This window comes from Trachemys scripta, chromosome 9 (genome assembly GCF_013100865.1).
Source record: "Trachemys scripta elegans isolate TJP31775 chromosome 9, CAS_Tse_1.0, whole genome shotgun sequence".
NCBI classification, from domain to species: Eukaryota; Metazoa; Chordata; order Testudines; family Emydidae; genus Trachemys; species Trachemys scripta.
The window spans coordinates 28553101-28575893 of record NC_048306.1 but is presented as its reverse complement, the minus strand read 5'-3'; the positions used below and the strand labels follow the sequence as shown (position 1 = coordinate 28575893).

The window sequence follows — 22793 nt, the reverse complement described above, 5'->3', positions numbered from 1 at the left end:
AGGTATGCTAGTATAACACTTTAATACCACACTGCAGTGGTTATGTTGCCTTAATTATACAAGTAAAGAGATACAAGTTTTGTGTGTTGTAGACAATGCCTTAGTGGAGCTGAGTTCACTATTAAAATCAGCAATATATGTGCACTGAAAATTGCTATTTAGTCAATATGTAAATTAGAGCTTTTGTTTGATCTCATTTTTCTCTTTTTTCCTCCCAAGTCTCCTTTCAAGTGTTAGACAAATCTCCTCCAGTCTAACATCAAAACACACTGACAGCAATAAGACTGCAAGGCTGCTAGCGTCTCTCAAGCAATGCCACCCATTGATCTGTGAATAAATGTTCCAGTTTCAAGGCACATCACTGCTGTAAAGCTATCCCTTTGAGTTTCAAAGAAGAGCTCCTTGTCTGGTGCCCTCAGATCCGAAAACCTGCTGTAGTTAGCGTGGGAGTCAGAAACTGAAATCATGGTTTGCAGGAAGATTTACAACCTCCCTCTTTTTTTCCACTCTTATAAGTTAACAGCAAAGAGCACAGCATTTTTAAAGGATTACGGGTATTGTTCATGCATTTTTATTCTAGACTTTTAAAATTCTGTTGCAGGAATTTTTGCCTTTAGTGGTTAAGTAAAAACAACACACAATTTGTTTTTATAACTATGCAATCAGGAGCCCTTAAAAATACACATTAGCAATACAATCCTAAACAGGCTAATTCATAGATTTTTTTTTAACCTCTATTTTATATCATCTGCTTTCAATTTTGTTTTCAGCCACTGATGACCCTACTGATAATTACTAAGAGTACTATGACTTCCTGCAGAATGCTCCAGTATTTTCTTCTACTGACCTCAATATGCACTTTTAGGGTAGAAGTTTAATGCTGCACAAATTCTATTATTAGAGTGCCTCTCGAAATGATTAAATTTTCCAAACAACATGCACTTTGCTTTTATAAGTGTGCAATCAGTAGATCTTAAACAATCTCTCCCATTCAATCTGTCCAAAATAGGGCCAAAAATCACCTCTCTCACAGGGCGCCTCTGTCACTACCCAGTGAACCACACTACCTAGCTAGTTCATGTGGTTTCACAGACACATACTGGGTTGCTGCCTTTTCACCATGATGTATTTACACTGTGATATGTGGTAAACAAAGATTAATGCAGGCTTATAGCAAGGGGTGGGTTCCCTCAGCCCAGGCTCACCCTTGGAGCTTCCTACTGAGCTGCTGTTGCTGCTGGCTCCTCCCACCTATATCCCCCCAATTACCTGATTAGCTCAGCAATTACCACCCAGGTGCTCACCATCCCCCCAACAGAAAATGTATATTTGGCTTCAATTTGCTCTTCCCAGTGCTTCAACAAATCCAGTGACCCAGGTGCTACTAACAATACCTTGTCATACCATCACTCTGACCATATCTGATTCCTCTTTAAATCCCACTATGGTCTTTCCTTAGATCAGTTGCTGGCAACCCGTACCTCCAGTGTCAGAAGACAAATGTTTCTTGATAATTCTGTTCTTGAAAATGCCCCATGAATTAAACCTGTCTGCACCTCTGTGACATTCAGACCCCCCTAAAAACTTACTACTGCAGAGAACATGTAGGCCAAAATACCATCAGATGGGGGGAAAGTATTAACATTCACACCTACGTTTTGATAGGTAGCATATAAACATCTTTTATCCTACATTTTCCAAATTCCCAGGAAAAGTTCTTCTCTTGCCCTAATCTAAGCATTCCAGTTTGTAAACAAATCGAAAAGGTAACAGAAGTTATCAAATCAAAAGCAAAAAATAGGATTGGTAATTGAAACCTGACTCAATCTTATCTAAAGAGTCCTGACCAATGCCTCTATAACACAACAGACACCAGATAACAATAGTGTACCACAAATAGGTTGGTGTTCAGGCATATCTTCTCCTCAAGTCATTCTTGGCATATGTACAGTCTGATTCAGCCCAGGAATATCTGTATCACTTGCTGCAGTCACAGTAACACATACTGCTGTCTATTAATAGCCCGCTTACTTTAAACAAATATTTTTTCTGCAGAACATTGTTTTATTTTATTCTGATAGAGGATTTAAAAAAAATTTAAAGGAGAGAGAACAATTTGTAAATATTACTGGCTTGTAAACAAGAACCTTTTCCCACCATCATGTCCTGGTGAGTGGCAGCATGTTGTGTCTCAACATCATTCAGATTTATCCAAGGTAAAGATTTTAATTGAATTCTTAACAAGCTATTGTCATAGATTCTCTCTCTAATGAAAAGTCTCAATTCCCTCAAACCTTCAGTGCAAACACTCCTACATTTACCAGCACTCACATTAGATTTTCAGTGAAAAGTGATCATGAAATTTGTTCCAAAACCATACCAACCTGCCAGAAACCCAACTGGCTGGCAGCAAGGGAGCCAAAAAAGCTTTTACCTCTCTGTGGAGACATTCATCACAAAAATCTGAACTGAATTCAATGCAGCTTAGATTTAAGAGACTATAGAAGGAGATGAGGGAAAAAATGGGTGGGCACTTTTCCGATTTCAGTTAATTTCCCCCCCCCCTCCCCAAGCATCACTCCTCTCCCTAGGAGGTGCTGTGCAGCAAACATATACATAAATTTACAAACCATGTGTAATTTATTATTTTATTGAACTCTTGAGAGTATGATTCAGTAAACATTTTATCTGACTAATCTGATGGCTAAAGAGAGAGGATCCTGTGACACGGTACAGAGACCACCTTGTCCAAGGCAAACAGAATTATTGAGATTAATAAAAACTCAGGTTTACACAGGTGCTCCAGAGTAGGAACACATAATCAGCTGTTTTGGGAACAAGAGGATGAGACTGCTTGGAAGAAGGCAGAGCTTGGAAACCAGGCTGTGGGAGTTAGGTCAGAAACTCCAAAATGGATGTCAGGTTTTTTTTGTTAAATTTCTAGTGTTTACTCAACTGATGTGCTTTGCTTGATACAGATATATCCATTACATGCGTCTGACGAAGTGGGTATTCACCCATGAAAGCTTATGCTCCAATACATCTATTAGTCTTAAAGGTGCCACAGGACTCTCTGTTGCTTTTTACAGATCCAGACTAACACGGCTACCCCTCTGATACTTGATACATATAGTTGTCCCTGGGAAAGGGACATGGCTGGCTGACTCTATGGATTTGTTTTCTACCTGCCAACGTTTGCAAACAAAGAAAAAAGCTACATACATTTGATGCATACATTTTCATCAACTTGCAGACACATTGCTCATTTGTCCTTCTCATGCCAACTCTATGCATTCATTCCACATCTGCTTTTTCTCCATCCTGCCTTTCCACACACATGCTCATTCCACACATACTATCCAGAAATAACTTACTCCACTACTTACATCTATCCACTCCACATTTACCCACCCAGCCACTCATTCAGCATGCACATACTGAATACATATAGCCACTCATATTATACCCCCATCCTGACACCCAGACCTTATCTATGCTCCCATATCCACTCCACCCTCCCCATTCATTTCATGTGTGCACACACATTTACTTCACACCCATTAATTCTGTGCATGAATCCCATTACCCCAATGCACAGTTCAGCAGTTGCTTCCATCAAACCAAATCCCAAGCTACACACAGGGAGGGAAAGCACAGCCATATGACCTATCCTTTACAGGTAAAGCCTAGAGCAGGGGTCGGCAACCTTTGGCACGCGGCTCGCCAGGGTAAGCAACCGTGGAGGGCCGGGCCGGTTTGTTTAACTACCATGTCCGCAGGGCCGGCCAATCGCTGTCCCAGGCCAATGGGGATGGCGGGAAGTTCGCTGTCCCAGGCCAATGGGGATGGCGGGAAGTGGTGCGAGCCAAGGGATGTGCTGGCTGCCACTTCCCGCCACCCCCATTGGCTTGGGACAGCAAACCACGGTCAGTGGGAGCCGCCATCGGTCGAATCTGTGGACGCGGCAGGTAAACAAACTGGCCTGACCCGCCAGGGTGCTTACCCTGGCGAGCCGCGGGCCAAAGGTTGCCGACCCCCGGCCTAGAGGAAGGATGGGGTTTCCAAGTGTTCAGTGAAGCCCCATTCTTCCTAGTAAGCATCCCCAGTTCATTCCTGCTCCTACTCCTGAGCACTCTCTTTCCCTGAGCACTCCCTGCTTCTCATGTCACCAGTTCTCCTGCAATACCTGGTCCCTCAGTTCTAATGCCTGGCTCCCCATTCCTTGGCCAGACAATCATCCTTCCAAAATCCCCAACTTCCCAGTTTTCCCTCTAATTAAGGGGTCAGCTCAGCCTGGTTCCTCCCCAAATCCTCAACATCCACTTCCCACAAAGTCCTTGCTTTCTACTCCAGTGGCTCTCAACCTTTCCAGACTACTGTACCCCTTTCAGGAGTCTGATTTGTCTTGCGTACCCCCCAAACTACTTGCTTACAAAATCAAACATAAAAATACAAAAATGTCACCGCACACTATTATTGAAAAACTGTTTACTTTCTCATTTTTACCATATAATTATACAGTAAATCAATTGGAATATAAATATTGTACTTATATTTCAGTGTGTGCCTTTTGGCTAAGATCAAGTGTAGAGCAGTATAAACAAGTCATTGTCTGTATGAAATTTTAGTTTGTACTGACTTCGCTAGTGCTTTTTATAGCCTGTAAAATAGCCTTTTTATAGTTGTAAAACTCGGCAAACATCTAGATGAGTTGATGTACCCCCTGAAAGACCTCTGCGTACCTTCAGGAGTACACATATCTCTAGTTGAGAACCACTGCTCTACTCTATCCACGCTGGAGGTCCCTAGACATTATGAACAAGGCCTACACCTGGGGGGTGAGGCCTACAGAGTCCTCCATCCCCATCTGGAAGTGACTGGTGCCAGGGACCCCCCAACACTTGATTCCCTCCATATACCTCTGAACATCCTCTTCAGTGTTCCATGTGCCTGTGTTGCCATTCTGAATCCTGATGTGCCTGACCCACTCCACTACACACCCTCTCTCATACATCTCAATTCCCCTCATAGGCCTCTGCTGCCCTCCCCAATTCCCACTAAGTGTCTCTAACCCCACACCAATCCTCACCACTTGCCTTCTGATGCCTGCAGTTTCACTGCAGAGACTTCTAGAAGGGACCCAAGATTCCACATGGTGTTCAGTGATCATTAATGCTTCAGGTGCTTGCAAAAGATCTATGTGTCCCATTCTAATTGTGCATAAGACTTCCCTCACCCACAACTTTGTCTGGAAAGCTCAGCCCTTAAAGGCACAATCCTCAATATCACCCCCTGTACTCTTAAGTTTAGGGAATGCCCTCCATCTCCGGTCCTCTGGGGTCATAGGCCTTCCCTACACAGATACCAGGTGCTAGCCATGATCTACAGGATAAGGACTCAGTTCCCACCATCAGGCAGGGCCTAACCTCATTTGCAGACTGATCCCTTTGTACCATTTACACGCTATAAGGTTCAGTATAAATTTAGACTATTTTTTGGTGTAAGAATTAGCTGGAACACTAGGCTACATTTGCCAGCAGATGGTCTCTTTAAGGTTTGGAACTCTTCTACAGAGGTGAGAGGGGGACATGACTACAGTGGAGTTTGGTGCTCCTAGAAATCTCTCCAGCAATGGGGCTTGTGCAAGCTGCTGGGGGATGACAGATTCTGACAAGTAATAAAATGCTGCAGTTTAAAACAGCATGCCTGTCAGGGAGTATAACACTTCCCAGGTCCTCCAACTCCTATGCAGTGTTCATAGGTGCTGGAACTTGAGGTGCTAGGGATGCTGCCTGACCCCCTGGCTTGAAGTGGTTTCCATCATATACAGGATTTACAATTTGGTTCAATGGTTCCCAGCACCCCTGGCAGCGTTTCTCCCCTATCTAAAACTGGGGAACTCCCTACCATCAGCACTAGCAAACCCCTCCCTCGACGCACCCCTGTGGAACTGTTTGTGAATGGGGCTAGGGGGGTGGGGTGGGGTGTAATGTGGAAGTGAAGAGCCTAAATACCTTTTTGGATCTGAGGCTGCATCCCTGCCCATTCTGGGATGCGTACACACTCTCCCGCCTTCCTGTGGATAAGGGGAGGGACCAGCCTCACCATCCACCCCACAACTGCAGATGCAGAGGTAAGTAGTCAGACAATGAACCCTGAAGCCAGGGGGGAGGTTAGGCAGTCAAGACTCCTCCCAGAAGACTCTGAGGTAAGAGAGGGAGCTAGGGCTTGGTGTCAGGGGATGGGCAAAGAGAGGGCAAAAGGTACTTGAGGCACTGGAAGGCAAAAAGAGGTCAGAGGTATTGAGAGTGGGGCACATGAATAGTTACAGAACCAGTTGGGTAACAGAAGCTGCTTGCAGGCTCTGAGATCAAAGGATTCTCTACTTTACTAGCATCAGCCTTTTCTTTACCCTGCTAGGAGGTGGAGCTCTGTGTTGAGTGTCTATCAGCCTATGTAGCAGCTGTGGGTGACTCTCCAGGAGGTGAGTGAGTGGGAAGGGATAGCCAATCAGAGGGAATTTTCCTTAATTAGTCAGGGGAAAACCTAGGGTTGGCAGGGTTATTATTTAACTAAACTACTACACTAATTTATACATATCTTCTCTCCATTTTATGCTGACAAATTATAAATTTCCCTTTCCTCTAAGTGTTGTGGTGAACTGTGCCTTCAATATGCTTGCAAGTGGTTAGCAGCAAGAGGTACAGACTTCCTGGATTCAATTGTGGTCCATGCAATGTAAGTTGTGACTATACTGAAATAAAGGCCTATTGTTTGGAAAATCCTTCTAGGGGTTACAGTTACCTCTGTGTCTGCAAGGGACTGCACCAAATGAGACAGCATACACACCACTTTTGCTGGTCTTGTTTGTGATTGAACTATTTATAGTGGAATTAAAAGGAAATATGTTTGTTTGTATTATTCTTTTAACCTTTTAAAACACAATATTTAGAAAGGGCTTTTAAAATAAGGTGAAATTTTGCCAGAAATGATTTTATAATGATGTTTTAAAATGTTGTTAGAATGCAGGTGTTTTTAACATTGTCACCCTCACTGCATGAATGACCCTAATCATTTAGAAGTGACTGTTCATCAGATCAATCATATGTGCATGAAACATTTCATAAGTAGGTCTTGTTAGTATATGACTCTGAAGAGCAGTAAAGGGCTATCATGACCAAATCTGTGTTAAGTAGCTGTTTACAGTAGTGTATTGTCCTAAGACAATGAATATAATACATGATAATATTTAGCATTTATATAGTTCTTTTAATCTTCTATCGCACATTACAAACATTACCAAGGTAATCTACATAACCTCCTGGGTAGTACATTTTTAAAGTTTCTAATTAGAGATTCATTGCAGAGTCTATTGTAACTCCAAAGGAATAATTGTGTAATTAGTAAGCTTTTCAAAATGTTTAGAACTTTTTTATGCCATTTTTTTTTTTTTTTAAAGAATACCTTAAGTCTTTCAAGAGGGAGGAAAAAATCCTACGGCTAAAAATATCAAATGGATGCTCAAGTGTTAGCTTATACCATCATGCTTTTTATTTTCTAGAATTTTTGGCATAAAGTGGCAAACTCAGAACACTGTTTTTAAGAAATCAATACACAACCTCCCCTTAATAATAATTGCAATGTTATTAATATACCAAGAAAGGTGCTTATCTATACCCCCAGTTGTTTGTCTTTGAATTTTATATAGCTTTCTGTTAGGGGAGACACATAGATTAGGGCTGGGAGTAAGGAATTTCTCAGTTCTAATCCTGACTCTGGGTACCTGTGACTTCAGACCACATAAACTCCCTGCCTCAGTATGCCTAACTGCAAGATGAGATAATACAGTATGTGCATCATAGGGAAGTAAAATACCTTAAACACTGAAAGTACCTTTCTTATTAGGGAAGGAAAATGAAACTCTACATCACCTATAATGTTTTTAAAATATTTTGTTATAAACCAGTTTAATTAGACTATTTGTAACCAAATTAGCTAAAAAACAGAGGAATAGTTTCTTCAGATTCTCAGATTTTCAAACAGTGGGAAGCTTTTGCAATGGGATATAATGCACTGTAGTATATCTCTTTATTGTATAAAGAACAGGAGTACTTCGGATGCATACAGAAGAAGTGGGCTGTAGTCCATGAAAGCTTATGCTCTCATAAATTTGTTAGTCTCTAAGGTGCCACAAGTACTCCTGTTCTTTTTGCGGATACAACTAACACGGCTGCTACTCTGAAACCTGTCTTTATTGTATATTCTGTTGTGTACAAAACATTTATGGAAGGGATTATATTTACAATAAGCAAAGGTGACCAGAAGTGGCACAGCAAAAAAAAATGCAATAGTTTTAATTTTTTTTTCAAAAAAGAAACATTATGACACATTATTTCAATTAATATTGAGTTGTTTAGCAAGGGAATTATGAAAAATATCGTGTTCTCGCCTGGGGGAAAATGAAAGTCATAACATATATAAAGGTCATGGATATTTTGCTTAAAAATAACCTTATTTTACAGTCAAAATGTTTTAAATGATATTGAATATATTTTAAATCCATTTAAAAAAAATCTGCAACTGCACGCCTGATATAAATGTGTTTAAAAAAAAAAAAAACACCAAATACCCAGATCTGTAAAAATGTATGGACAAGTCTTGCCTAGTAGTTTAACTTATTGTGCACTGGAGCGGTGCTCAGTATACCTGGGTCACACAAAGATAGCTTTATGTCACCCTACCTTCTCAATCCTGGGGCCAGTTTGGTTCCCAATTTGGCAAAATGCCCATTTCAAGTGTTTTATTAGATAATCATTAAGACTGAATGGAATATTGGAAGGGTCTACTTGAAAATGATATTGCCTAATATTCATACACGTTAGTGAAAACAAGGTAGAAGCCATGGCTACTAGACTCAAACAGGCTTTTACTATCGTGTTTGATCTGGGCTGATGTAATGGTAGCATCCTTATGGAAACCTTAAGTACCAACATGCACATGTTATATCTACAGGCTCTGCGGTAACACCAAGACATGGAATTTTGGGATTGATGACCCTGAGGCTTGGTACCAAGGAGGCAGATTGATCTCACAGTAGGAGGCATTTTTTTGTGATGAAAGCAGAAGATTTTGTCACGCTGCAGGTAATATTTCCCTACATTATAATACGATTTGTGCACACCATGTGATGATTTTCATATATTGTTTGTTTATCTTGCATCCAAATTACAGTTGGTGCTTTACAGACATAAAAGAAGAAAAAGCCCCTGACCCAAAGATCTTACAGTATATTAAATAAAAAGGGGTGGGGGACTGGAAGTGGCAGGAGGGAAGAAGGAATAAAAAATAAAAGCAATATAGCTCTGTATGTCTTTTAATGTTATGGTTTTGCTGAATTTATGTTTTGGCCTTTTTTATTATTTTTAAAATGTAAAGTATGGACAAAATAAAATGCCTTTTTCTGACATATTTACGCTTATAATTTAAACTGCCCAACCTATCCCTTTTATAGTTTACATTTTTGTTTTTACATATCCTTCCTTTATTTACATATCCTTATTTCACACTAATGTCTTTGACATCATGTAATGCTTTTTGTTAAGTATGGGTATCCTGTACGCATGTCTGATCATAATCAGTTATTCCAGTTAGAGAGAATGAGGCAAGGAACAATCAGATTCTAAAAAGAATTGCATCCCAACTAACACATTTTTTTTCTAGGATCTAACTGCCTATATATTCAGTTGAACAGAACTTGTAACGTTATTTTCAATAGTGTTACAAGTACCAGTGACTACCAGTATTATTGGCTAGGCTATCCCTTATCCTTACCCCAGTGTATGGTCCATGAATAGTCTCCAGATGCATATTGGTAGTTCTGCTGATGTCAGTTTACAGGTAAAAATTCACAGATGACTAAAACCATAAAAGGACTTTGAGTGCTATGAGGCTGCTGCTGAGCCCTGCTTCCTGGAAAGCTGGAGTTCTAAAGGACTGGCCACTAGCAAGTGGCTTCACGAGACTGGGGAGTGGAGAGACTGTTGGGGCCTGGCGTCCCTGCAGGAGACCAGTGGAGAATGGTTAATATGCCTTAGAGTTTTCTCCTGCGCATATTGTTCCTTCGGTAGCTTTTTCTGAGTCTTTCTACCTGCCAGAGAGCTGGGATCTTAAAGGGATCTGATACCCTACAGTAGGTTGCTCATGCTTCCCTTGCAGCAGCTCAACGTTATCTGACTATTTGTGTTGATCTCCATTTCTGTTTTGTATTTTCTCTCTATTGTGATAGTTTGCCAATATCTACTTATTTAGCATTTATGGCAGTGCATGCAGGCCAACCAAGTCAGGACCCCGTTGTGCTAGGTGCAGTACAAACAGAACTAAAAAAAGACAGTGCCTCACCCAGAGAGCTTCTAGTTCTAATTATAACATTACTTGGACATGGAGACTTACATTTGGAACACCTGCTGGACTCCAGACACAGATTCTCTACACATCATATCATTTAGTATGTGGTTTTTAAAAAATATATTTTTTTCCAATATGCACCGAAGTCAGAAACAATGAAGACTGGCATTTATTTATTTCACTTACATATTGTTTCATTTGATTTCACATAAATTGGGGAAAAACAGACTGCACCAGAGAGCTGACAGAGAACATACAGAAAGGAAAGAAAAAAAGAGCTGCAATTTCAGTTTCATCTTCCTAGCATATCAAAACAGGGTCTGTACTGCAGCATTAGAGATAAAGAGTAAAAAACTACAAGATAAAGTATTATAGTATGTATGTGTACTGAAGATGGGTGAACAGCATGGAGCAAATACAAACCCACTTGGACCAGCACTGTTTGTAGTGACAGAATGAAAATCCAGCTTCTTGGTTTTGAGTTTGGCATATTCAAACAGTGTGGCAGCATCATAACACATCAAAGGGGTTTCTATATCTCAGCACCAAGTCAAAAAGTTCCTGTTTTGGGAAACCAAAATTGTAAGGCTCTGTAGCAAGTTATTAATACAGGCAAGATTATGAAAATGAAATGTTGTCACGCCCATGCTACTATGGCTGGGCTATTATCTGTGTTAAGCCTCTGAGCATGCCCAGTGTAAATTAGATTTGTTATAGGATTTTTGTAGAACCCTGCATAGACACAGACTGAGTTGAGTGCTCATGCATTTAGTAAGTGTTTGGACCTCCTCGCCATCCAGCCTGCCTCCTGAGTGCTTATTCAACATTTATACTGTGTCAGCAGTTAAATCAAAGGTGGAGTAGTTACTTACTTCAAGTTTACTAGCTTTGCAAGGAAACTTTGGAGAAAAAAATAATATACATTTAAACAGCCAGTTTGATATTTTCCCCATTGCCAAGGAAACTGCAGAGAAAGGACTTTAAGTTCAAGGCAATAATATTTTTTCATGCAGTGAAGTGAGCAATTTTGCAGCTATCGATTGTTTTTACATGAAGCTTTTAGATAGCTGCTCCCATACTTTCCATATGTTTTCTCACTTACATAGACAGTTCCATAGAGTAATTTCATACATATCCTCTAAAGTGCTGTACACTTGGAAGCCATCCATGGGGTACAGGGAAAAAGAGAAGCCAACCATTTCCCCATACAATGACTGTTCTATTCTGTCACCTGAAGTCCATTCTGAACTTCTCTGGGCTATCTTTGCAACACGATGACATCTGCATGTTGTCCAGTTATACCAGAAGAATGGTAGGAGACACTGGATGTGGTTTAATTAGGCTGCAACTTTATTATTAAGTGCCTGGGAGTATCGGCATATAAAAGTGTACAGTGCAGGTAACGCCATGATTATTTCAATATCTACCTGGCTCCAATTGATATAATCTCCCCTCTCTTCTGGTCACCTGCCTCTGCAGCAACTGTCTGTCTCTCTCTGCCCTTAAAGAGGTATACCCCTTCCACTGGCAAGCCAGACTGTGCCCCCATCCCCTGCTTAAGGTGCGGTTATTTGCCAAACTTTGTGGTTTAGTCCTAAATTAGAACCAAAAGCCTCTTGTTTAGCATTGCTACTAGTCACAATTCCTACTATAGTTTAAGAAAGCTGTTTAAGCCCCAGCCATTTTTTTTTAAACTACAGTAACATCATTAACTTACAACAGGTGATTTTCCACAATACCACAGTCTTAAATAACCCATTTTTCTTCATCCATTTCAACAATATTCACCTCTAGTTGCAGGTATTCTACAGAGTAATGAGCAAAATATTTCTTTAGCTATATTTGTGTGAATATGAAATGAGAATGGTTGTGTGATTTTTAGCAATAGGAAGAATAACCTAAGTACTGATTTGGTTATCTAAATACTGATGATCTGCCATAGAATATATCAATGACTCCATCCCACCCAAATATGAAAGCATCACTTTGCTGTTCATATATCTAATAGTGTTTGTTGGTGAAAAGACTTTTATGAAGTAATGAATCTGATTAATTATGTCATCTATCAGAATTTTGTCTCTGTGTGTATAAATACATACACATATGTATGCTACACCCTGTACAGGTCTGTTTCAAATTTTGTAAATAGCGTTTAAGGCTAAGTTACAGATACTTCTATTTATATTTAAAAGTGGCTATGTCATCTGAATAATGTTCACATTCTCACTCTCTCCTCTTGCCTCCGATTTTACTTATGTAGAAATAGAAAGAAATCTGACCCAATATAGTTCATGAGTAAATAGCCAACTTGTAGAGATACAAGATTTTCTAAAAAGTCATTTTAGAAAAGAATATGATATTTAAAAGGTCAAATTAAATAAGACACTGTTAGGACTAATTTGCTTCTTTTCCTAGGATTTATAAATCAACATCTCATAGCTGTGAATTATGGAATATGTAACTGAGTCAATTTTTTCAGCCTGGCCTTAGCTGGGTCTCATCTTTATGGTCACAGATAATTATAGGTGTAATTTTACACCCTCAATTATTTGCAACTGAATGAAGGCCAGTGTCTGAAAATCTGACCCATAATAGCTTCCTCTGTCATTGCCTCCATGCAGGTTTAATACGTTGTTTAAAAAGAACAAAATGTGAACTTCCTTGCCTTCTCCAAAATACAAAGAAATAGTTTAATATTAAAATCAACCTGAGTTAATTAAAATATCTGCACAGTATATCAAAGCCAAAGTACCAGTCTGTTCATAACACTATTTCCACATTAGCAGAAACAAGCAAAGTTTTTCATTATCTGACTGAGAATAAAGAATTAGATTAGTAATTTTCTCTCTTCATCATTATCTCAGCCCTGCTGCACAAAGCTGTTGTAACCCAGATGGAATGATTCTTGTCACAATATTATGCCAGTGAGTTGCTCTCATTTAGTCATAAATTTAAAGTCATTATTGAGCAAATGAGATTGGTTTGTCTATATGACGAATACCAATCTGTAGATAATTTCTCTCTTCGTCAAAACAAATATAAAAAGCTTTCTATAGACTCACTTCTTTCAAGTAGATTTTCCAACAGTGATACCCAGGCACTGATTTACAAAACAAATATCTTTTAAAAAAAATGGAAACCAGCATTCAGATTACTTCAAGATTTTATGTTGTGTTAATCTCCTTCCTCAACTCCATCCCTTTTTTTTCTAACTCTTTCTCAGTAGGTCACACTTAGCTTATTACATCTTTCTTAAATCTATATGTTACTATTCATGAAAGAATGAGACATAATGCATTTTTGTACTTCACTTAGGCTCTGATCCTGTAAGGTGTGCCACACTGAGCCCCTCGACTACAGGCATCCAGTTTGCGGTGAGTGCAGGAGTGGGGAGTTAGACCACCCAATCCAGCAAAGCACTTAAGCATGTCCTGAGTAGCCTCACTGACATCAATAGGACTACACACGGGCTTAATACATGTGCCTAAGTGCTCTGCTGAATAGCTTAGATATGAAGGTGGCAGGTGCCTTAAAAATACCAAGCTAAATCATCAACTGGTGTAAATTACTTCAGTGGAGCTATGTAGATTTACACTAGCTGAGGATCTGGTCAACTGTCTCTTATTTGTGACTATAGTGCTGTATAAATCTATTATTATTAATTTTTAGTCATTTAAGTTGCCCAGAGGCATTCTAAATTGGTAGTGAAAATGTATTTAATATCCATGGGCCAGATTCTGCCATGCTTACTTACACTAAGCAGTATCTTATTCCATGAGTAGTTCCACTGAAATCAATCTGAGTAAGGTTGGGATAATCAGGCCATCAGTTGATACTATTTCTCTGTGTTCTTACACCTAACCATGTGAGTAAAGGGAGCAGAATTTGGCTCACAGAAGTAGAACAGTCTAATTCTAAAACAAAGGATTGGCAAGATTCTTAAGAAGTTTTGCCTCAAAGTGGCTTGAGTCTAGAAACATGTTCCCAAGAGCGTTGTGTGCCCCCAATACACAAACTGAACCTTAATAATTCATTTGAATGCTGTAGCAAATTTAATTTTTTTAGGTATTCAATTTAAAAATCTGTCAGATTTTTAGACCTACAATTTTGCTTCAAGTTTGTTGGCTGTAATTTTTTCATTAATTATTAACTATTAACTGTTTTTATCAATGTAAGTATAGATTAAATGTTACCACTTTTTAAAACCCAGAAATCCCTAACCCATGCATGCAAAAAAGCTCAATTAGCAAAGTAGTAGAACAGCCATATCAAGAAGTGATACCTAGAAAAATGGCCACATGTATTGGGGTATTAATATTTGCATTTAGAGCTGCTGCTAGTTGTTAGAAGTTTTCAAATAGAAATTTGTTTTTGTTTTTGTAATGTTAAATAACTGTCACGGTGTTCAGAGCCTATGTATGGGCCCTCTTTATTATTATTCCAAATGGAAAATAAAGAAATAGATTAACTTAATGTACCTCACCAATTCAACATTCCCATGTCTGTGTTTGTGCCCCCTAATTATTTTCTCTACTCACTCATCCTCTTGTAAATCAAGAGTAACACCACTTGAGTCAATTCTGTTACACTGATGCAAATGAGAGGAGAATCAGGCAATTTATTTTTTGCATATGAGAATGATTTTAGCTCATAAAATTACAAATAAAAAATTCTTAGAATTTTTTTACAGTACTGAAATATCAAGAATTATTTTGGACTGCTTCTCCGATCTGCTTTTATTCCATAGTGCTTCCATAATGCTGCACTTTTCCAGGTACGATCTTCAGTCCTTCTGCCCTGCATATGGATTCACTTGGGTCCCAGTTCAGCAAAATAGTTAAGTATGTACTTAAGAATTTCATTGAATTTGGGCCTTTTGAAGCATATTGTTTGATATCTTTTGTGATGCCTCTTCTGCTTCGTAGGCTGTCTCTACAAATGTAATCTTTTTGTCCAGCTATATATAGCAGAAGGTGGTCCAAGAAGGGACAGTAAAAATTAATAAAATGTAATTCTTCAGTGGTACATATCTTGTGCAAGTGTACCACATTGCTTTAGCTGTCATGTTTTTTTTCTGAGACACTTATGAAAGATAGATGGGGAGAGAGAGCCATCTCTATTTTCATCAGCCAAGCTTGTCTTTTTTTAAAAAAAACTTAAATACAAAATGACATGGACGTGCATCACAATTCACTGTTAATTGGCCATAAAGTTTTTCATCTTTTATTTGGGGAGGAATTCCCCATGCAAACAGCTTTCACCAAACTGCTTTCATTGACGTTATTTTAATTAAGAGTACTTGGTCCCTAATTTGTTTTCTTTTAGGTTATGTAGCTACTGAAAAACAGGTGCAAGACAAGTTAGCACTTGCCAGTTCTTGTTTGTTTGTGTAGGTTTGGGGTTTTTTTTTTTTTTTTTTTTTTTTTTAAAGGTTTGGAAGCAAAACTGCATTTGTTTACAAGTTTGCTTAATGACAGCATTACAATATTTAGAGTTCTTAGCAATAAAAAAGGCATAAAAAGCTTCAAGATGTCATTTTTAAAGCAGCTGCAAAAACATATTTTTTGCTTTCCCACATTTACATAAGGCAATTTGAGATACCATGCTTAGCTTCATTGTAAATCTGTATTACACCTGCAAACAACAGGGTCTTACTTATTAGCTTTAATGAGTTTTCAGAAGATAGAGATACTAACATTTCCATTCAGTTGTGGGGTTTCCCAATCCAATATAACTTCTATTTGGCTTCTCCACTGACTTACCCTCCTGACTTTCTAACACATTAGGTCCATTGCACCTATCCAGTCTTAGTTGTGAATCAATTCTAGAGCCTAACCAGCAGAAGGTCCTTTAGCTTTTATACTTCATGTGTGGTTGTCTGACCAGCAGAATACAGTATCTACAAACACTAGCCTACCAAAGAGCAGTGGCCTTACAGTCTGCATACCTATGAAGGCTGAATGTATGGTAATCTGGAGATATTATGCAAATAACCCAACGCCCTAATTTGTGTATCTGGTGAACCCACCCCGGAAAAGCCAATAGCTCAGCACATAGGGCACTTAAGTGGGTCTCCCACATCACAGGCAAGTTTCCTAGCCACCACTCAATTCTGGGCTGGGTTTCTTTCTCTTCCCCCCCCGCCCCCCACTCAAAAGAGTTCTGAAGGTTTCAGTTTTGTTCTGCGTTGGAACAAAAACAAATTTTGACAGCAGTCATTTTTTTGTGAAACAGCATTGTTATTTTCTGGCCAGCAGTGATTATTCCCTCAAGTCTACTACTTCTCCCCTCAACTTTCCCATAGGTCCTTATTGCTGGCTCCCCTCTGGTATTTCTCCATATCCCCTATCTGGCTACCTCTGTCCCACCTTGAATCCCGCACCCTTTCCCTCCTGGAACACCCACTCCGGAAAAGCAAATAGCTCAGCACATAGGGCACTTTTCTATATATCCAGAATGGTGGCAACTGTATCACCCTAAGGATCTGCACCATAAATCCTTTTCTCTACCGGAGTCTGCTATGATAGGACAGCAGAGCAGTCAACTTCATGGACAGTGTCCCTATAGCCTCACTCCACGTTGCCTAGCAACCACACTGGAACACAGAGACCAGGGCCTAGAATGCCATTCTGCTCTGCACAGAGATTCCTCCCCCACCCCCCGACTCAAACCAGAGAGACTCGGCTTAGAGCAGTATCCCAAGTGGGCCTATGGTCAGGGCCAGCAAAAAAAAAAACAAAAACAAAAAACGGGCCAGTTGGGGGAGGGGGAGGGAGCGGGCGGGAAGGGGGCGGCCAGGGCTACAGCAGGGGCACTGCCACACGGCCCCTCCTGCTGCGCCGCCTCCTGCCGCCTGCCGCGAGGGCTCCGCTCTGGTCGGCGGAGAGGGAAGGAAGAGGACTGTCCTGCAGGGCACTCTGGTTCTCCATGCCGCTGCCCCCTACAGGGCGGCCGGAGCGGAACAAGAACAACAACAAAAAAAGCAGCCATGCCGCCTTAGGATTGGGCAGAATGCCACATCCAACAATCTGCCTATGGTCAAAGATACAGGGCTGCAGTGTTATACTACATAGTGCTGCTTTATCCATTACATTGCTCAGCACCTCCTCCAGGACTCTTAACCATTCACATGCAGCCTAGAGGGTCTCCCCCATACAGAGCCCAGTGGCTCCTCCAGTGAAGGACATGAGATCAGGCATCTGCTCAGAAACCTGAAAGAGAGAGCATGGAATCAGGAGAAGTAATGGGCGAGGGTCTGGAGGGCAGCAGAGAGGTTTTCCACATTCTTCAATTGGCAGAGGCAAAATCTCTCAGTGCAGTTCTGCAGTCTTCTTAGTTCCCACCAGCCTGATGTTCAGGATAGAGGGTGAGTCTTCATCTTGGCCCTGCAGATTTGGGCTGGTAGGACTCACACTAGTGTGCTGAAAATAGCTGTATAAACAGTGCTTTCAAGTTGCTGCTTGGGCTGGAGTTCCAACCCCCATTCCTAGGCTTCAGAGCTCGAGCTCCATCTTGTTTTGGAACAGTATGATATACATATTCGGAATACATACTAACCTGTGTTGGTTTTTATGAAATGAAACCACTAAAGTGACATTCTCTTCACAGACCAAAAATATGTTGAAATTTTGATGTCTACAGAGGTTTCCTCGGGCAATTAATTGTGGTGGAAGAAAATAACAGAAATCAAGTAGGTGGTTAACTAGTCAAAACTTTAAAAGTGCTAAAGCTAGTGATACTTTTAGTACATCACTCCTTGTAAGTTATCCCTGTCTGTGTTCATCTACCTCCCTCCCCGCTTCTTGTACAAATATCCTATTTAGACCTCTCTCTCCAGTTTTTTTAATTATTTATAGAGTGATGTGATAAAGCCACGTGATTGTTTGTTACATTATAAATAGTATCTCAAATCATGGGGCAGAGTAATGAAAAGGAGTTGAAAAATAAGGTGACTATGTCACTTTCATTTAAATCAGGCTAATCTGACCTTTAAATGTTGAGCCGTTTCACTAAAGAAAACAAAAATCCAAGAATTAAAAGAGGGCTTATTCTGAGCAGGAATTTTTGACACACAAATTTGGCCAGGTATTTGATGACTAGCATAAATATACACTTTAAAAAATAAAGTTCATTTAATAGATGTATAGATTCTAAGGCCAGAAGAGACTAATACAATCATCTAGTCTGACTTCCTGTATAACACAGGCCAAAATAATTCCTAGAACATCTCTTTTAGAAAAATATCCAATCTTGATTTAAAAATTGTCAATGATGGAGAATCCACTATGATCCATGGTAAACTGTTCCAAAGGTTAGTTACCCTCACTTAAAAAATTTATGCTTTATTTCCACTCTGAATTTGCCTAGCTTCAATTTCTAGCCACTGGCACGTGTTACACCTTTCTCAGGTAGATTGAAGAGCCCATTATTAAATACTTGTTCCCCATATAGATACCTCTAGACTGTAATCAAGTCACCCCTTAACCTTCTCTCTCTTAAGCTAAATAGATTGAGCTCTTTGAGTCTGTCACTACAAGGCGGGTTTTCTAATCCTTTAATCATTCTCGTGGCTCTTCTGTGAACCCCCTACAATTTATTAACATCCTTCTGGAATTGTGCATACCAGAACTAGTTTTGGTATTCCAGCAGTGCTTGTACCCGTGCCAAAGAGGTGCTTAATGACTTCTTTGTTTCTGTTTTCACCAAGAAGGTTGGTGGTGATTAGATATCTAACATAATGAATGCCGGTGAAAATGAGGTAGGATCAGAAGAAGCTAAAATAGGGAAAGAACAAGTTAAAAATTACTTAGACAAATTAGATGTCTTCAAGTCACTAGGGCTGAGGAAATGCATCCTAGAACACTCAAGGAGCTGACTGAAGAAATATCTGAGCCATTAGCGATTATCTTTGAAAAGTCATGGAAGACAGGAGAGATTCCGGAAGACTGGAAAAGAGCAAATATAATGCCAATTTATAAAAAGGGAAATAAGGACAACCAAGGGGAATTACAGACCAGTCAGCTTAATTTCTGTACCCGAAAAGATAATGGAGCCAATAATCAATCAATTTCCAAACATCTAGAAGATAATAAGCTGATAAGTAACAGTCAGCACAGATTTGTCAAGAACAAATCATGTCAAACCAACCTGATAGCTTTCTTTGATAGGATAACAAACTGTGAATGGAGGGAAGTGGTTGACGTGGTATATCTTGATTTTAGTAAAGCTTTTGATACTGTCTCCCGTGATCTTCTCATAAACAAGGGAAATGCAACCTAGATGGAGCTACAGTACTATAAGGTGAGTGCATAACTGGTTGAAAAACCGTTCCCAGAGAGTAGTTATCAGTGGTTCACAGTCATGCTGGAAGGGCATAACAAGTGGGGTCCTGTAGGGATCAGTTCTGGTTAAGGTCAATGTCTCCATCAATGGTTTAGATAATGGCATAGAGAGTATATTTGTAAAGTTTGCGGATGATACCTAGCTGGGAGGGGTTGCAAGTGCTTTGGAGGATAGGATTAAAATTCAAAATGATCTGGATAAACTGGACAAATGGTCTGAAGTAAATAGGACGAAATTCAATCAGGACAAATGCAAAGCACTTCACAGACAAAATGGGAAATGACTGCCTAGGAAGGAGTACTGCAGAAAGGGATCTGGGGATCATAGTAGACCACAAGCTAAATATGAGTCAATAGTGTAACCCTGTCATAAAAAAAACAAACATCATTCTGGGATGTCTGAGCAGAAGTGTTGTAAGCAAGAGAAGTAATTCTTCCGTTCTACTCTGTGCTGATTAGGACTCAACTGGAGTATTGTGTCCAGTTCTGGGTGTCACATTTCAGAAAAGATGTGGACAAATTGGAGAAAGTCCAGAGAAGAGCAACAAAAATGATTAAAGGTCTAGAAAACATGACCTATGAGGGAAGATTGAAAAAATTGGGTTTGTTTAGTCTGGAGAAGAGAAGACTGAGAGGGGACATAACAATTTTCAAGTACATAAAAGGTTGTTACAAGGAGGAGGGAGAAAAATTGTTCTTCTTAACCTCTGAGGATAGAAGAAGAAGCAATGGGCTTAAATTGCAGCAAGGGATGTTTAGGTTGGACATTAGGAAAATCTTCCCAACTGTCAGGGTGGTTAAGCCCTGGAATAAATTGCCTAGGGATGTAGTGGAATCTCCTCCACTCGAGATTTTTAAGAGCAGGTTAGAGAAATACCTGTCAGGAATGGTCTAGATAATACTTGGTCCTGCCATGAGTGCAGAGGACTGGACTAGATGACCTCTCAAAGTCCCTTCCAGTCCTATGATTCTATGCAATACAGAAGTAAAATAACCTCTCTACTCCTACTTGAGAGTCCCCTGTTTATGCATCCATCGATTGCATTAGCACTTTTGGCCACAGCATCACACTGGGAGCTCATGTTCAGCTGATGATCCACAATGACCCCAACTCTTTTTCAGAGTCACTGCTTCCCAAGATACGGCCTACGTTCTTTGTTCTTAGATGCATGCATTTACATTTAGCCCTATTAAAATTTTTAGCATATTGTTTTGCTTGTGCCCAGATTATCAAGTGATCTAGAATGCTCTGTTTCAGTTATTTACCACTCAATTTGAATGATCAGATAATTTGATATGTTAACAGCTGGTATAGTATAAATACATGACACTACTAGAAAGACGTTTATAAAATGCACTTCATGCACAGAACACTGATCAAATTACTGATTGCTAGTCATTACCTACATTCTGAAACTAACAGCTGAGCCATTATGATGTGACAGAGCTGTTGCAAGCTGTAGCAGTATGTAACTTATTAGGTTGAATTTAAATAAACTATGAAAGCTACCTAAAATGATGCAATATGCTAAGGCTGATTGAAGGATCCAAATGGGGGTTAGTAGTTGAATTTTGCTAAAATGTGTGCAGAGCATCTACGGTAAGAAATAGGTTTGAAAACCCAGTGTGCATTCTTTTCTTTTTGTAGTCTCCAAAAAGAACACACCACAATGAGTCAGCTCTCTACTGAGCTTAAGACTTTACATCAATACATTAACTAATTCCACCTGGAATGCTGACAGAAAAGACCAATGTAGATTCTGTCAGCTCTTCCTTCTTCTTCTCCCTTGCTGCAGGTTTCCACACTTGCCTCTAATATTTTATGTAAATATTACTGGTGCCAGTAATAACTTTCACCTCTTAGTCAGTGGTTGCAGTAAGTCCTTGTGTGGGTGAATAAAAACTGATGATTAAAACATTGAAAATCAGATTTTTAACATTTGAATTAAATATATTTTTCTTTTTAAAAATTTATCTATTTAAAACAGAAATAATGAGAACCTATATTAAGGCCTAAACTTATTATAATTATTTTTAAAAATTAAAATAATAATATTCAAGTAAAATGTACATCCTGTCAAGTTTTGAAGAAAGTCACCCCATTGAACTGGTAGAAGTCTCCGGAATCAGAGTTTGTTGAAGCGCTCAACCAGTTTTTGGCAGCAGTAACCTCTTATGCAGATACAGAGAGAATATTTTCTTCATTTCAATTTATTCAACTAGCTCAGTTAAATAGCTAAGGATTTGTCTACATCATGGGGTAATTCACTCTATGGGGGTGTGATTTCTAAAGCACACTAATGTGTCGTCCATTAATTTGTCCGTGTAGATCCTGCTGATGCTCATTGAAGGTTCAGAAAGAATAAGATCTACTAGTCCTAAAATCCTGAAGGACACAATGATCAGAAATAATCAGTTCAATTCGCTAACTACAAATAATATTTCCCTTGTTTAATAAAACAGTTTTAAGTGCAAGTAATGTTTTGATAAACTTACTTTTTTTCTTATGTATCCAGCACATTTAAGATACTTTTATTTAGTTAATAAAAACAATTTGAAAATTATGTTTTTGTGCATTTTTAATGTGTGTTACACATTAATTTAAGTATCAGAGGGGTAGCCATGTTAGTCTGGATCTGTAAAAAGCAACAGAGTCCTGTGGCATCTTATAGACTAACAGATGTATTGGAGCATAAGTTTTCGTGGGTGAATACCCACATTAATTTAAGCAATTAAATAGCTTATCAATATAGTGTATCCTCCTGGTTAGTACAAAAAGTATCAAATGTAGTGTAAAGACTATATTTAGTCACAAAACATGTTTTAATGGTTACCAACCAATGAGAATCAATGTTTCTTTATGAAAATAACAAAAAAGTACAAATGCGAAACAAATCAAAATGATTTAAAATTCACCAATTTTCAATCTTAAATCAATACACCGTGTTCCCTGCCTCTGTGAATTCAAAAGACAGGTGAACTGAAAGATCTCAATATTTTCAGGAGACTATGTCCTTGCCAAATTTTAAGTTTCTATCCCCTAGATTA

The 22793-nt window shown here is 39.3% G+C and overlaps 1 long non-coding RNA gene across 1 annotated transcript in view; it reads left to right on the top strand.

The window, feature by feature from the left end:
* LOC117882556 overlaps positions 1 to 18095 on the top strand; it is a 42623-nt gene extending 24528 nt beyond the window's left edge. Inside the window, exons 3-6 of the long non-coding RNA XR_004647039.1 lie at positions 9013 to 9143; positions 13720 to 13778; positions 15152 to 15240; positions 18013 to 18095. This is a non-coding gene — a long non-coding RNA (uncharacterized LOC117882556). The remainder of the gene's footprint in view (positions 1 to 9012; positions 9144 to 13719; positions 13779 to 15151; positions 15241 to 18012) is intronic.
* The last annotated feature ends 4698 nt before the right edge of the window (positions 18096 to 22793 follow it).